Below are 14,512 nucleotides of genomic sequence, written 5' to 3'. Positions count from 1 at the left end.
CAAGCACAGCTACACAAGGACAATCCCCCTAAAACAGAGACAGGCTGACAGTCAGACAGACAGAGCACAGCTAACAAGGACATGACACACAGGCACAGTCAGACAGACAGACAGACAGCTACACAAGGACAATCCTCCTAAAACAGAGACAGGCTGACAGTCAGACAGACAGACAAGCACAGCTACACAAGGACAATCCCCTAAAACAGAGAGACAGGCTGACAGTCAGACAGACAGACAAGCACAGCTACACAAGGACAATCCCCTAAAACAGAGAGACAGGCTGACAGTCAGACAGACAGACAAGCACAGCTACACAAGGACAATCCCTCCTAAAACAGGCAGGCTGACAGTCAGACAGACAGACAAGCACAGCTACACAAGGACAATCCCCTAAAACAGAGAGAGACAGGCTGACAGTCAGACAGACAGACAAGCACAGCTACACAAGGACAATCCCCTAAAACAGAGAGAAAGCAACTCAGCAGAGGAAAAGGTCAATTGAAACGTACAGCTACATATAATAACTCATACACACACACACACACACACACACACACACACATCACACACACACACACACACTCACACACACACCACACCTGTCCTCACTGTACCCCTCACCTCCCTCCTACACCACACACACACACACACACACACACACACACATAACTGTTTTTACAGTCTCCCCCAGCATCAAGAAGTGACAAAGAGATACTCATTTTGATAATTGTGAAGTAGACATAATTATGGATGTTGTACACACTTTATCTCACGCTGTAATAACCTGTAATAACCTGCTTCTTCACCCTCTCTGACTTCAAAAAGGAAGCTCATCTGCAAACTGGAGCTCGGAAATGCATTGCCTTTGTTTCCTCCAAGCTGTGCTGGGCCACATCTAGCATTACCTCATCCATCTAACCCCCCCTCTCTCACCCACCCCCTCGTTTACTGAAGTCACACACTCCATGAGGGTGGGAGGACAGTGGAGGCCTGAACGAGGGAGGGAGCTAGATGGAGGCAGGGGGAGATGGATGGAGAGGAGGGAGAGACGAGGGGTGACAGCCCCCATGAAACGGCTGACTTGGCAGGAGGATCAGTTGAGCAGCAGATGCTGCTTGCACACACATACACAAACACACAGACATGTACACACAGACACGTGCACCTCACACAGACATGTACACACAGACACGTCACACACACAGACATGTCACGCCTGTCTCGTGTCCTCACAGACATGTACACACAGACATGTACACTTCAGACACGTACACACAGACACGTGCACACACACAGACACGTGCACACACACAGACACATGCACACCATAAGACACGTCCACACAAGCTCTTTTTGTCTGTTACTGTTCCAGCCCTGGGGAGCTAAACCCTGACTTTTACCTGTCAACAGGCTGGGGTTTCTGTTCCTCTGCATATGGTTCAGTCTGGGGCTGCCTGTCTGCCGCGTCTCTCACTCTCTCTGCGCCTCTCTCTGTATCTCTTTCTCTGTCCCGCTCTCTCTATCTAGCTCTCTCTCACGCCTGTCTCCTGTCCTCTCTGTATCCCCTCATCCTCCCTCCTACTGTCCATCTTCCTCTCTCTCTATCTAGCTCTCTCTATCTAGCTCTCTCTCACGCCTGTCTCCTGTCCTCTCTGTATCCCCTCATCCTCCCTCCTACTGTCCATCTTCCTCTCTCTCTATCTAGCTCTCTCTATCTAGCTCTCTCTCACGCCTGTCTCCTGTCCTCTCTGTATCCCCTCATCCTCCCTCCTACTGTCCATCTTCCTCTCTCTCTATCTAGCTCTCTCTCACGCCTGTCTCCTGTCCTCTCTGTATCCCCTCATCCTCCCTCCTACTGTCCATCTTCCTCTCTCTCTATCTAGCTCTCTCTCACGCCTGTCTCCTGTCCTCTCTGTATCCCCTCATCCTCCCTCCTACTGTCCATCTTCCTCTCTCTCTATCTAGCTCTCTCTCACGCCTGTCTCCTGTCCTCTCTGTATCCCCTCATCCTCCCTCCTACTGTCCATCTTCCTCTCTCTCTATCTAGCTCTCTCTATCTAGCTCTCTCTCACGCCTGTCTCCTGTCCTCTCTGTATCCCCTCATCCTCCCTCCTACTGTCCATCTTCCTCTCTCTCTGTCTGTCCATCTTTTTCCTCTCTCTCTGTCTGTCCATCTTTTTCCTCTCTCCGTTGCTTGTTCCATCTCTCCCTTTGTCTCTCCCTGTCTCCTTTCTTCCTGTGTTAATGCATTACAGACGTCAGTGCCAGTGTGCTGAGACAATGGCAGGCTAATGGGTTTCACAGAGTGGCTGTGCTTTACTTTTGTTTTCACTTCAGGTTTTCCAGATAAAGGCCAGGGTGAAGGGTGAAGACTCCCTGTAGACTCACATACACAGAGACCTAAACACACACACACACACACACACACACAGAGAGCAGTCATGTGTAGAGGACAGGCATTATGTCATGGCTTGTGGTGCTTTGTCAATGTACTTCATATTGTCTGTTACATGGACCTAGCTCTGTTCCCTCACTGTCAGAGAAGCATCCTGTGGGTGTCTCTCTCTCTGTTTCTCTCTGTTCCCTCACTGTCAGAGGAGCGTGCTGTGGGTGTCTCTCTCTCTCTGTTTCTCTCTGTTCCCTCACTGTCAGAGGAGCGTCCTGTGGGTGTCTCTCTCTCTGTTTCTCTCTGTTCCCTCACAGTCAGAGGAGCGTGCTGTGGGTCTCTCTCTCTCTGTTTCTCTCTGTTCCCTCACTGCTCAGTCAGAGGAGCGTGCTGTGGGTGTCTCTCTCTCTGTTTCTCTCTGTTCCCTCACTGTCAGAGGAGCGTGCTGTGGGTGTCTCTCTCTGTTTCTCTCTGTTCCCTCACTGTCAGAGGAGTGTCCTGTGGGTGTCTCTCTCTCTGTTTCTCTCTGTTTCCTCACTGTCAGAGGAGCGTCCTGTGGGTGTCTCTCTCTGTTTCTCTCTGTTCCCTCACTGTCAGAGGAGCGTCCTGTGGGTGTCTCTCTCTCTGTTTCTCTCTGTTTCCTCACTGTCAGAGGAGCGTCCTGTGGGTGTCTCTCTCTCTGTTTCTCTCTGTTCCCTCACTGTCAGAGGAGCGTCCTGTGGGTGTCTCTCTCTGTTTCTCTCTGTTCCCTCACTGTCAGAGGAGCGTCCTGTGGGTGTCTCTCTCTGTTTCTCTCTGTTCCCTCACTGTCAGAGGAGCGTCCTGTGGGTGTCTCTCTCTCTGTTTCTCTCTGTTCCCTCACTGTCAGAGGAGCGTCCTGTGGGTGTCTCTCTCTCTGTTTCTCTCTGTTCCCTCACTGTCAGAGGAGCGTCCTGTGGGTGTCTCTCTCTCTGTTTCTCTCTGTTCCCTCACTGTCAGAGGAGCGTCCTGTGGGTGTCTCTCTCTGTTTCTCTCTGTTCCCTCACTGTCAGAGGAGCGTCCTGTGGGTGTCTCTCTCTGTTTCTCTCTGTTCCCTCACTGTCAGAGGAGCGTCCTGTGGGTGTCTCTCTCTCTGTTTCTCTCTGTTCCCTCACTGTCAGAGGAGCGTCCTGTGGGTGTCTCTCTCTCTGTTTCTCTCTGTTCCCTCACTGTCAGAGGAGCGTGCTGTGGGTGTCTCTCTCTCTGTTTCTCTCTGTTCCCTCACTGTCAGAGGAGCGTGCTGTGGGTCTCTCTCTCTCTGTTTCTCTCTGTTCCCTCACTGTCAGAGGAGCGTGCTGTGGGTGTCTCTCTCTCTGTTTCTCTCTGTTCCCTCACTGTCAGAGGAGCGTCCTGTGGGTGTCTCTCTCTCTGTTTCTCTCTGTTCCCTCACTGTCAGAGGAGCGTCCTGTGGGTGTCTCTCTCTCTGTTTCTCTCTGTTCCCTCACTGTCAGAGGAGCGTGCTGTGGGTGTCTCTCTCTCTCTGTTTCTCTCTGTTCCCACACTGGCCAGTCAGAGGAGCGTGCTGTGGGTGTCTCTCTCTCTGTTTCTCTCTGTTCCCACACTGGCCAGTCAGAGGAGCGTGCTGTGGGTGTCTCTCTCTCTCTGTTTCTCTCTGTTCCCACACTGGCCAGTCAGAGGAGCGTGCTGTGGGTGTCTCTCTCTCTCTGTTTCTCTCTGTTCCCACACTGGCCAGTCAGAGGAGCGTGCTGTGGGTGTCTCTCTCTCTCTGTTTCTCTCTGTTCCCTCACTGCTCAGTCAGAGGAGCGTGCTGTGGGTGTCTCTCTCTCTGTTCCTCTCTGTTCCCACACTGCTCAGTCAGAGGAGCGTGCTGTGGGTGTCTCTCTCTCTGTTTCTCTCTGTTCCCTCACTGCTCAGTCAGAGGAGCGTGCTGTGGGTGTCTCTCTCTCTGTTTCTCTCTGTTCCCTCACTGCCCAGTCAGAGGAGCGTGCTGTGGGTGTCTCTCTCTCTGTTTCTCTCTGTTCCTCACTGCTCAGTCAGAGGAGCGTGCTGTGGGTGTCTCTCTCTCTGTTTCTCTCTGTTCCCTCACTGGCCAGTCAGAGGAGCGTGCTGTGGGTGTCTCTCTCTCTGTTTCTCTCTGTTCCCACACTGGCCAGTCAGAGGAGCGTGCTGTGAGTGTTGTGAGTCAGAGGCTAATTGCCAGGTCAGTGTGCCAGTGAGTGCCAGCCGTCTGTGTGCCCACTAGAACACGTTGTTCACGTCTCCACTCTAATACCACTCTCTCTCTTTCTCTTCTGCCCGCTCTAGGGGTGGCTTCCCTGGCGGCTCCAACACAGCCATTAGACAGAGAAACACCTGGCCTCGGAACAGGGAACAGGCAGACACACTGGCTGCTTCACCTTAACAAGCTCTTGAATTTCACTTATGTTGTATAGACCTGTCTGTATGTGATGTGGGAGAATGGGCAGGGTTCCATTGGCTCCACAAATGATCTGAACAAGGAGGCTGAGCAGACCCGTCTCAAAATGACATAGTCGACATAGAACTAAGTCACAACTAATAGGCATGATGAGAAAAACATGGCACTAGCAAACTCGAGTCAAAACTTAGACATTAATGCATCCATCATTCTGTGTAGAATCTGTATGACATTACTATGTTTCCAGGTGTTTTCTAATGATAAAGAATGAGTCTGATTGTAATAATCATTCTAAATGCTTCTGCCTCTGGGGTTACCTTGTAGCTGGTGCCAGAGAACTGAGTGTGGGTCCACTGCCCTGCATGTTAGTGTGGGTCCAATGCCCTGCATGTTAGTGTGGGTCCACTGCCCTGCATGTTAGTGTGGGTCCAATGCCCTGCATGTTAGTGTGGGTCCACTGCCCTGCATGTTAGTGTGGGTCCAATGCCCTGCATGTTAGTGTGGGTCCACTGCCCTGCATGTTAGTGTGGGTATGGGTGCACTGCCCTGCATGTTAGTGTGGGTCCACTGCCCTGTATGTTAGTGTGGGTCCACTGCCCTGTATGTTAGTGTGGGTCCACTGCCCTGTATGTTAGTGTTGTTCCACTGCCCTGCATGTTAGTGTGGGTCCACTGTCCTGCATGTTGGTATGGGTCCACTGCCCTGCATGTTAGTGTGGGTCCACTGCCCTGCATGTTGGTGTGGGTATGGGTCCACTGCCCTGCATGTTGGTGTGGGTCCACTGCCCTGCATGTTGGTGTGGGTCCACTGCCCTGCATGTTAGTGTGGGTCCACTGCCCTGCATGTTAGGGTGGGCCCACTGCCCTGCATGTTGGTGTGGGTCCACTGCCCTGCATGTTAGGGTGGGTCCACTGCCCTGCATGTTAGTGTGGGTCCACTGCCCTGTATGTTAGTGTGGGTCCACTGCCCTGCATGTTAGTGTGGGTCCACTGCCCTGCATGCTAGTGTGGGCCCACTGCCCTGCATGTTAGTGTGGGTCCACTGCCCTGCATGTTAGTGTGGGTATAGGTCTACTGCCCTGCATGTTAGTGTGGGTATAGGTCTACTGCCCTGCATGTTAGTGTGGGCCCACTGCCCTGCATGTTAGTGTGGGCCCACTGCCCTGCATGTTAGTGTGGGTCCACTGCCCTGCATGTTAGTGGGGGCCCACTGCCCTGCATGTTAGTGTGGGTCCACTGCCCTGCATGTTAGTGTGGGTATAGGTCTACTGCCCTGCATGTTAGTGGGGGCCCACTGCCCTGCATGTTAGTGTGGGTCCACTGCCCTGCATGTTAGTGTGGGTCCACTGCCCTGCATGTTAGTGTGGGTCCACTGCCCTGCATGTTAGTGTGGGCCCACTGCCCTGCATGTTAGTGTGGGTCCACTGCCCTGCATGTTAGTGTGGGCCCACTGCCCTGCATGTTAGTGTGGGTCCACTGCCCTGCATGTTAGTGTGGGTCCACTGCCCTGCATGTTAGTGTGGGTCCACTGCCCTGCATGTTAGTGTGGGCCCACTGCCCTGCATGTTAGTGTGGGTCCACTGCCCTGCATGTTGGTGTGGGTCCACTGCCCTGCATGTTGGTGTGGGTCCACTGCCCTGCATGTTAGTGTGGGCCCACTGCCCTGCATGTTAGTGTGGGCCCACTGCCCTGCATGTTAGTGTGGGTATAGGTCTACTGCCCTGCATGTTAGTGTGGGCCCACTGCCCTGCATGTTAGTGTGGGTATGGGTCCACTGCCCTGCATGTTAGTGTGGGTATGGGCCCACTGCCCTGCATGTTAGTGTGGGTCCACTGCCCTGCATGTTGGTGTGGGTCCACTGCCCTGCATGTTAGTGTGGGCCCACTGCCCTGCATGTTAGTGTGGGCCCACTGCCCTGCATGTTAGTGTGGGCCCACTGCCCTGCATGTTAGTGTGGGCCCACTGCCCTGCATGTTAGTGTGGGTCCACTGCCCTGCATGTTAGTGTGGGTCCACTGCCCTGCATGTTAGTGTGGGTCCACTGCCCTGCATGTTAGTGTGGGTCCACTGCCCTGCATGTTGGTGTGGGTCCACTGCCCTGCATGTTAGTGTGGGGGTCGGTCCACTGCCCTGCATGTTGGTGTGGGTCCACTGCCCTGCATGTTGGTGTGGGTCCACTGCCCTGCATGTTAGTGTGGGTCCACTGCCCTGCATGTTGGTGTGGGTCCACTGCCCTGCATGTTAGTGTGGGTCCACTGCCCTGCATGTTGGTGTGGGTCCACTGCCCTGTTAGTGTGGGTCCATGTTAGTTAGTGGGGTCCACTGCCCTGCATGTTGGTGTGGGTCCACTGCCCTGCATGTTGGTGTGGGTCCACTGCCCTGCATGTTGGTGTGGGTCCACTGCCCTGCATGTTAGTGTGGGTCCACTGCCCTGCATGTTAGTGTGGGTCCACTGCCCTGCATGTTAGTGTGGGTATAGGTCTACTGCCCTGCATGTTAGTGTGGGTCCACTGCCCTGCATGTTAGTGTGGGTCCACTGCCCTGCATGTTAGTGTGGGTCCACTGCCCTGCATGTTAGTGTGGGCCCACTGCCCTGCATGTTAGTGTGGGTCCACTGCCCTGTATGTTAGTGTGGGTCCACTGCCCTGCATGTTAGTGTGGGTCCACTGCCCTGCATGTTAGTGTGGGTCCACTGCCCTGCATGTTAGTGTGGGTCCACTGCCCTGCATGTTAGTGTGGGTCCACTGCCCTGCATGTTAGTGTGGGTCCACTGCCCTGCATGTTAGTGTGGTTATGGGTCCACTGCCCTGTATGTTAGTGTTGGTCCACTGCCCTGCATGTTAGTGTGGGTCCACTGCCCTGCATGTTAGTGTGGGTCCACTGCCCTGCATGTTAGTGTGGGTCCACTGTCCTGCATGTTAGTGTGGGTATGGGTCCACTGCCCTGCATGTTAGTGTGGTCCACTGCCCTGCATGTTAGTGTGGGTCCACTGCCCTGCATGTTAGTGTGGGTCCACTGCCCTGCATGTTAGTGTGGGTCCACTGCCCTGTATGTTAGTGTGGGTCCACTGCCCTGCATGTTAGTGTGGTTATGGGTCCACTGCCCTGTATGTTAGTGTTGGTCCATTGCCCTGCATGTTAGTGTGGGTCCACTGTCCTGCATGTTAGTGTGGGTATGGGTCCACTGCCCTGTATGTTAGTGTTGGTCCACTGCCCTGCATGTTGGTGTGGGCCCACTGCCCTGCATGTTATTGTGGGTCCACTGCCCTGCATGTTGGTGTGGGCCCACTGCCCTGCATGTTAGTGTGGGCCCACTGCCCTGCATGTTAGTGTGGGTCCACTGCCCTGCATGTTAGTGTGGGTCCACTGCCCTGCATGTTGGTGTGGGTCCACTGCCCTGCATGTTAGTGTGGGCCCACTGCCCTGCATGTTAGTGTGGGCCCACTGCCCTGCATGTTAGTGTGGGTCCACTGCCCTGCATGTTAGTGTGGGTCCACTGCCCTGCATGTTGGTGTGGGTCCACTGCCCTGCATGCTAGTGTGGGTCCACTGCCCTGCATGTTAGTGTGGGCCCACTGCCCTGCATGTTAGTGTGGGTATAGGTCTACTGCCCTGCATGTTAGTGTGTGCCCACTGCCCTGCATGTTAGTGTGGGTATGGGTCCACTGCCATGCATGTTAGTGTGGGCCCACTGCCCTGCATGTTAGTGTCGGTCCACTGCCCTACATGTTGGTGTGGGTCCACTGCCCTGCATGTTAGTGTGGGTCCCACTGCCCTGCATGTTAGTGTGGGTCCACTGCCCTGCATGTTGGTGTGGGTCCACTGCCCTGCATGTTAGTGTGGGTCCACTGCCCTGTATGTTAGTGTGGGTCCACTGCCCTGCATGTTAGTGTGGGTCCACTGCCCTGGATGTTAGTGTGGGTCCACTGCCCTGCATGTTAGTGTGGGTTCACTGCCCTGCATGTTAGTGTGGGTCCACTGCCCTGCATGTTAGTGTGGGTCCACTGCCCTGCATGTTAGTGTGGGTCCACTGCCCTGCATGTTAGTGTGGGTCCACTGCCCTGCATGTTAGTGTGGGTCCACTGCCCTGCATGTTAGTGTGGGTCCACTGCCCTGCATGTTAGTGTGGGTCCACTGCCCTGCATGTTAGTGTGGGTCCACTGCCCTGCATGTTAGTGTGGGTCCACTGCCCTGCATGTTAGTGTGGGTCCACTGCCCTGCATGTTAGTGTGGGTCCACTGCCCTGCATGTTAGTGTGGGTCCACTGCCCTGCATGTTAGTGTGGGTCCACTGCCCTGCATGTTAGTGTGGGTCCACTGCCCTGCATGTTAGTGTGGGTCCACTGCCCTGCATGTTAGTGTGGGTCCACTGGTCCACTGCCCTGCATGTTAGTGGGTGGGTCCACTGCCCTGTATGTTAGTGTTGGTCCACTGCCCTGCATGTTAGTGTGGGTCCACTGCCCTGCATGTTAGTGTGGGTCCACTGCCCTGCATGTTAGTGTGGGTCCACTGCCCTGCATGTTAGTGTGGGTCCACTGCCCTGCATGTTAGTGTGGGTCCACTGCCCTGCATGTTAGTGTGGGTCCACTGCCCTGCATGTTAGTGTGGGTCCACTGCCCTGCATGTTAGTGTGGGTCCACTGCCCTGCATGTTAGTGTGGTTATGGGTCCACTGCCCTGTTAGTGTGGGTGGGTCATGTTAGTGTTGGTCCACTGCCCTGCATGTTAGTGTGGGTCCACTGCCCTGCATGTTAGTGTGGGTCCACTGGGTCCACTGCCCTGCATGTTAGTGTGGTGTGGGTCCACTGCCCTGCATGTTAGTGTGGTTATGGGTCCACTGCCCTGCATGTTAGTGTGGGTCCACTGCCCTGCATGTTAGTGTGGGTCCACTGCCCTGCATGTTAGTGTGGGTCCACTGCCCTGCATGTTAGTGTGGGTCCACTGCCCTGCATGTTAGTGTGGGTATGGGTCCACTGCCCTGCATGTTAGTGTGGGTCCACTGCCCTGCATGTTAGTGTGGGTCCACTGCCCTGCATGTTAGTGTGGGTCCACTGCCCTGCATGTTAGTGTGGGTATGGGTCCACTGCCCTGCATGTTAGTGTGGGTCCACTGCCCTGCATGTTAGTGTGGGTCCACTGCCCTGCATGTTAGTGTGGGTATGGGTCACTGCCCTGCATGTTAGTGTGGGTCCACTGCCCTGCATGTTAGTGTGGGTCCACTGCCCTGTATGTTAGTGTGGGTCCACTGCCCTGTATGTTAGTGTGGGTCCACTGCCCTGCATGTTAGTGTGGGTCCACTGCCCTGCATGTTAGTGTGGGGTCCACTGCCCTGCATGTTAGTGTGGGTCCACTGCCCTGCATGTTAGTGTGGGTCCACTGCCCTGCATGTTAGTGTGGGTCCACTGCCCTGCATGTTAGTGTGGGTCCACTGCCCTGCATGTTAGTGTGGGTCCACTGCCCTGCATGTTAGTGTTCCACTGCCCTGGTTAGTGTCCACTGCCCTGCATGTTAGTGTGGGTCCACTGCCCTGCATGTTAGTGTGGGTCCACTGCCCTGCATGTTAGTGTGGGTCCACTGCCCTGCATGTTAGTGTTGGTCCACTGCCCTGCATGTTAGTGTGGGTCCACTGCCCTGCATGTTAGTGTGGGTCCACTGCCCTGCATGTTAGTGTGGGTCCACTGCCCTGCATGTTAGTGTGGGTCCACTGCCCTGCATGTTAGTGTGGGTCCACTGGCATGTCCACTGCCCTGCATGTTAGTGTGGGTCCACTGCCCTGCATGTTAGTGTGGGTCCACTGCCCTGCATGTTAGTGTGGGTCCACTGCCCTGCATGTTAGTGTGGGTATGGGTCCACTGCCCTGCATGTTAGTGTGGGTCCACTGCCCTGCATGTTAGTGTGGGTCCACTGCCCTGCATGTTAGTGTGGGTCCACTGCCCTGCATGTTAGTGTGGGTCCACTGCCCTGCATGTTAGTGTGGGTCCACTGCCCTGCATGTTAGTGTGGGCCCTGCATGTTAGTGTGGGTCCACTGCCCTGCATGTTAGTGTGGGTCCACTGCCCTGCATGTTAGTGTGGGTCCACTGCCCTGCATGTTAGTGTGGGTCCACTGGGTCCACTGCCCTGCATGTTAGTGTGGGTCCACTGCCCTGCATGTTAGTGTGGGTCCACTGCCCTGCATGTTAGTGTGGGTCCACTGCCCTGCATGTTAGTGTCCACTGCCCTGCATGTTAGTGTGGGTCCACTGCCCTGCATGTTAGTGTGGGTCCACTGCCCTGCATGTTAGTGTGGGTCCACTGCCCTGCATGTTAGTGTGGGTCCACTGCCCTGCATGTTAGTGTGGGTCCACTGCCCTGCATGTTAGTGTGGGTGGTCCACTGCCCTGCATGTTAGTGTGGGTCCACTGCCCTGCATGTTAGTGTTGGTCCACTGCCCTGCATGTTAGTGTGGGTCCACTGCCCTGCATGTTAGTGTGGGTCCACTGCCCTGCATGTTAGTGTGGGGGTCCACTGCCCTGCATGTTAGTGTGGGTGTCTGTCCACTGCCCTGCATGTTAGTGTGGGTCCACTGCCCTGCATGTTAGTGTGGGAATGGGTCCACTGCCCTGCATGTTAGTGTGGGTCCACTGCCCTGCATGTTAGTGTGGGAATGGGTCCACTGCCCTGCATGTTAGTGTGGGTCCACTGCCCTGCATGTTAGTGTGGGTCCACTGCCCTGCATGTTAGTGTGGGTCCACTGCCCTGCATGTTAGTGTGGGTCCACTGCCCTGCATGTTAGTGTGGGTCCACTGCCCTGCATGTTAGTGTGGGCCCACTGCCCTGCATGTTAGTGTGGGTCCACTGCCCTGCATGTTAGTGTGGGCCCACTGCCCTGCATGTTAGTGTGGGTCCACTGCCCTGCATGTTTGTGTGGGAATGGGTCCACTGCCCTGCATGTTAGTGTGGGTGTCTGTCCACTGCCCTGAATGTTCGTGTGGGTATGGGTCCACTGCCCTGCATGTTAGTGTGGGAATGGGTCCACTGCCCTGCATGTTAGTGTGGGTCCACTGCCCTGCATGTTAGTGTGGGTCCACTGCCCTGCATGTTAGTGTGGGTCCACTGCCCTGCATGTTAGTGTGGGGGTCGGTCCACTGCCCTGCATGTTAGTGTGGGTCCACTGCCCTGCATGTTGGTGTGGGTCCACTGCCCTGCATGTTAGTGTGGGTCCACTGCCCTGCATGTTAGTGTGGGTCCACTGCCCTGCATGTTAGTGTGGGTCCACTGCCCTGCATGTTAGTGTGGGTCCACTGCCCTGCATGTTAGTGTGGGTCCACTGCCCTGCATGTTAGTGTGGGTCCACTGCCCTGCATGTTAGTGTGGGTCCACTGCCCTGCATGTTAGTGTGGGTCCACTGCCCTGCATGTTGGTGTGGGTCCACTGCCCTGCATGTTAGTGTGGGTCCACTGCCCTGCATGTTAGTGTGGGTCCACTGCCCTGCATGTTAGTGTGGGTCCACTGCCCTGCATGTTAGTGTGGGTCCACTGCCCTGCATGTTAGTGTGGGTCCACTGCCCTGCATGTTAGTGTGGGTCCACTGCCCTGCATGTTAGTGTGGGTCCACTGCCCTGCATGTTAGTGTGGGTCCACTGCCCTGCATGTTAGTGTGGGTCCACTGCCCTGCATGTTAGTGTGGGTCCACTGCCCTGCATGTTAGTGTGGGTCCACTGCCCTGCATGTTAGTGTTGGTCCACTGCCCTGCATGTTAGTGTGGTTATGGGTCCACTGCCCTGCATGTTAGTGTTGGTCCACTGCCCTGCATGTTAGTGTGGGTCCACTGCCCTGCATGTTAGTGTGGGTCCACTGCCCTGCATGTTAGTGTGGGTCCACTGCCCTGCATGTTAGTGTGGGTCCACTGCCCTGCATGTTAGTGTGGGTCCACTGCCCTGCATGTTAGTGTGGGTCCACTGCCCTGCATGTTAGTGTGGGTCCACTGCCCTGCATGTTAGTGTTGGTCCACTGCCCTGCATGTTAGTGTGGTTATGGGTCCACTGCCCTGTATGTTAGTGTTGGTCCACTGCCCTGCATGTTAGTGTGGGTCCACTGTCCTGCATGTTAGTGTGGTTATGGGTCCACTGCCCTGTATGTTAGTGTGGTTATGGGTCCACTGCCCTGCATGTTAGTGTGGTTATGGGTCCACTGCCCTGCATGTTAGTGTGGTTATGGGTCCACTGCCCTGTATGTTAGTGTTGGTCCACTGCCCTGCATGTTAGTGTTGGTCCACTGCCCTGCATGTTAGTGTGGGTCCACTGCCCTGCATGTTAGTGTGGGTCCACTGCCCTGCATGTTAGTGTGGGTCCACTGCCCTGCATGTTAGTGTGGGTATGGGTCCACTGCCCTGCATGTTAGTGTGGGTCCACTGCCCTGCATGTTAGTGTGGGTCCACTGCCCTGCATGTTAGTGTGGGTCCACTGCCCTGCATGTTAGTGTGGGTATGGGTCCACTGCCCTGTATGTTAGTGTTGGTCCACTGCCCTGCATGTTAGTGTGGGTCCACTGCCCTGCATGTTAGTGTGGGTATGGGTCCACTGCCCTGCATGTTAGTGTGGGTATGGGTCCACTGCCCTGCATGTTAGTGTTGGTCCACTGCCCTGCATGTTAGTGTGGGTCCACTGCCCTGCATGTTAGTGTGGGTCCACTGCCCTGCATGTTAGTGTGGGTCCACTGCCCTGCATGTTAGTGTGGGTATGGGTCCACTGCCCTGCATGTTAGTGTGGGTCCACTGTCCTGCATGTTAGTGTGGGTCCACTGGGGTCCACTGCCCTGCATGTTAGTGTGGGTCCACTGCCCTGCATGTTAGTGTGGGTCCACTGCCCTGCATGTTAGTGTGGGTCCACTGCCCTGCATGTTAGTGTGGGTCCACTGCCCTGCATGTTAGTGTTGGTCCACTGCCCTGCATGTTAGTGTGGGTCCACTGCCCTGCATGTTAGTGTGGGTCCACTGCCCTGCATGTTAGTGTTGGCCCACTGCCCTGTATGTTAGTGTTGGTCCACTGCCCTGCATGTTAGTGTTGGCCCACTGCCCTGCATGTTAGTGTGGGTCCACTGCCCTGCATGTTAGTGTGGGTCCACTGCCCTGCATGTTAGTGTGGGTCCACTGCCCTGCATGTTAGTGTGGGTCCACTGCCCTGCATGTTAGTGTGGGTCCACTGCCCTGCATGTTAGTGTGGGTCCACTGCCCTGCATGTTAGTGTGGGAATGGGTCCACTGCCCTGCATGTTAGTGTGGGTCCACTGCCCTGCATGTTAGTGTGGGTCCACTGCCCTGCATGTTAGTGTGGGAATGGGTCCACTGCCCTGCATGTTAGTGTGGGTGTCTGTCCACTGCCCTGCATGTTAGTGTGGGTCCACTGCCCTGCATGTTAGTGTGGGTGTCTGTCCACTGCCCTGCATGTTAGTGTGGGTCCACTGCCCTGCATGTTCGTGTGGGTCCACTGCCCTGCATGTTAGTGTGGGTGTCTGTCCACTGCCCTGCATGTTAGTGTGGGTCCACTGCCCTGCATGTTAGTGTGGGAATGGGTCCACTGCCCTGCATGTTAGTGTGGGTCCATTGCCCTGCATGTTAGTGTGGGTCCACTGCCCTGCATGTTAGTGTGGAAATGGGTCCACTGCCCTGCATGTTAGTGTGGGTCCACTGCCCTGCATGTTAGTGTGGGTCCACTGCCCTGCATGTTAGTGTGGGTCCACTGCCCTGCATGTTAGTGTGGG

The sequence above is a fragment of the Oncorhynchus keta genome, unplaced genomic scaffold (genome assembly GCF_023373465.1).
Source record: "Oncorhynchus keta strain PuntledgeMale-10-30-2019 unplaced genomic scaffold, Oket_V2 Un_contig_3157_pilon_pilon, whole genome shotgun sequence".
NCBI classification, from domain to species: domain Eukaryota; kingdom Metazoa; phylum Chordata; class Actinopteri; order Salmoniformes; family Salmonidae; genus Oncorhynchus; species Oncorhynchus keta.
The sequence above is the reverse complement of the archived record's forward strand: the minus strand, read 5'-3'. Positions refer to the sequence as shown.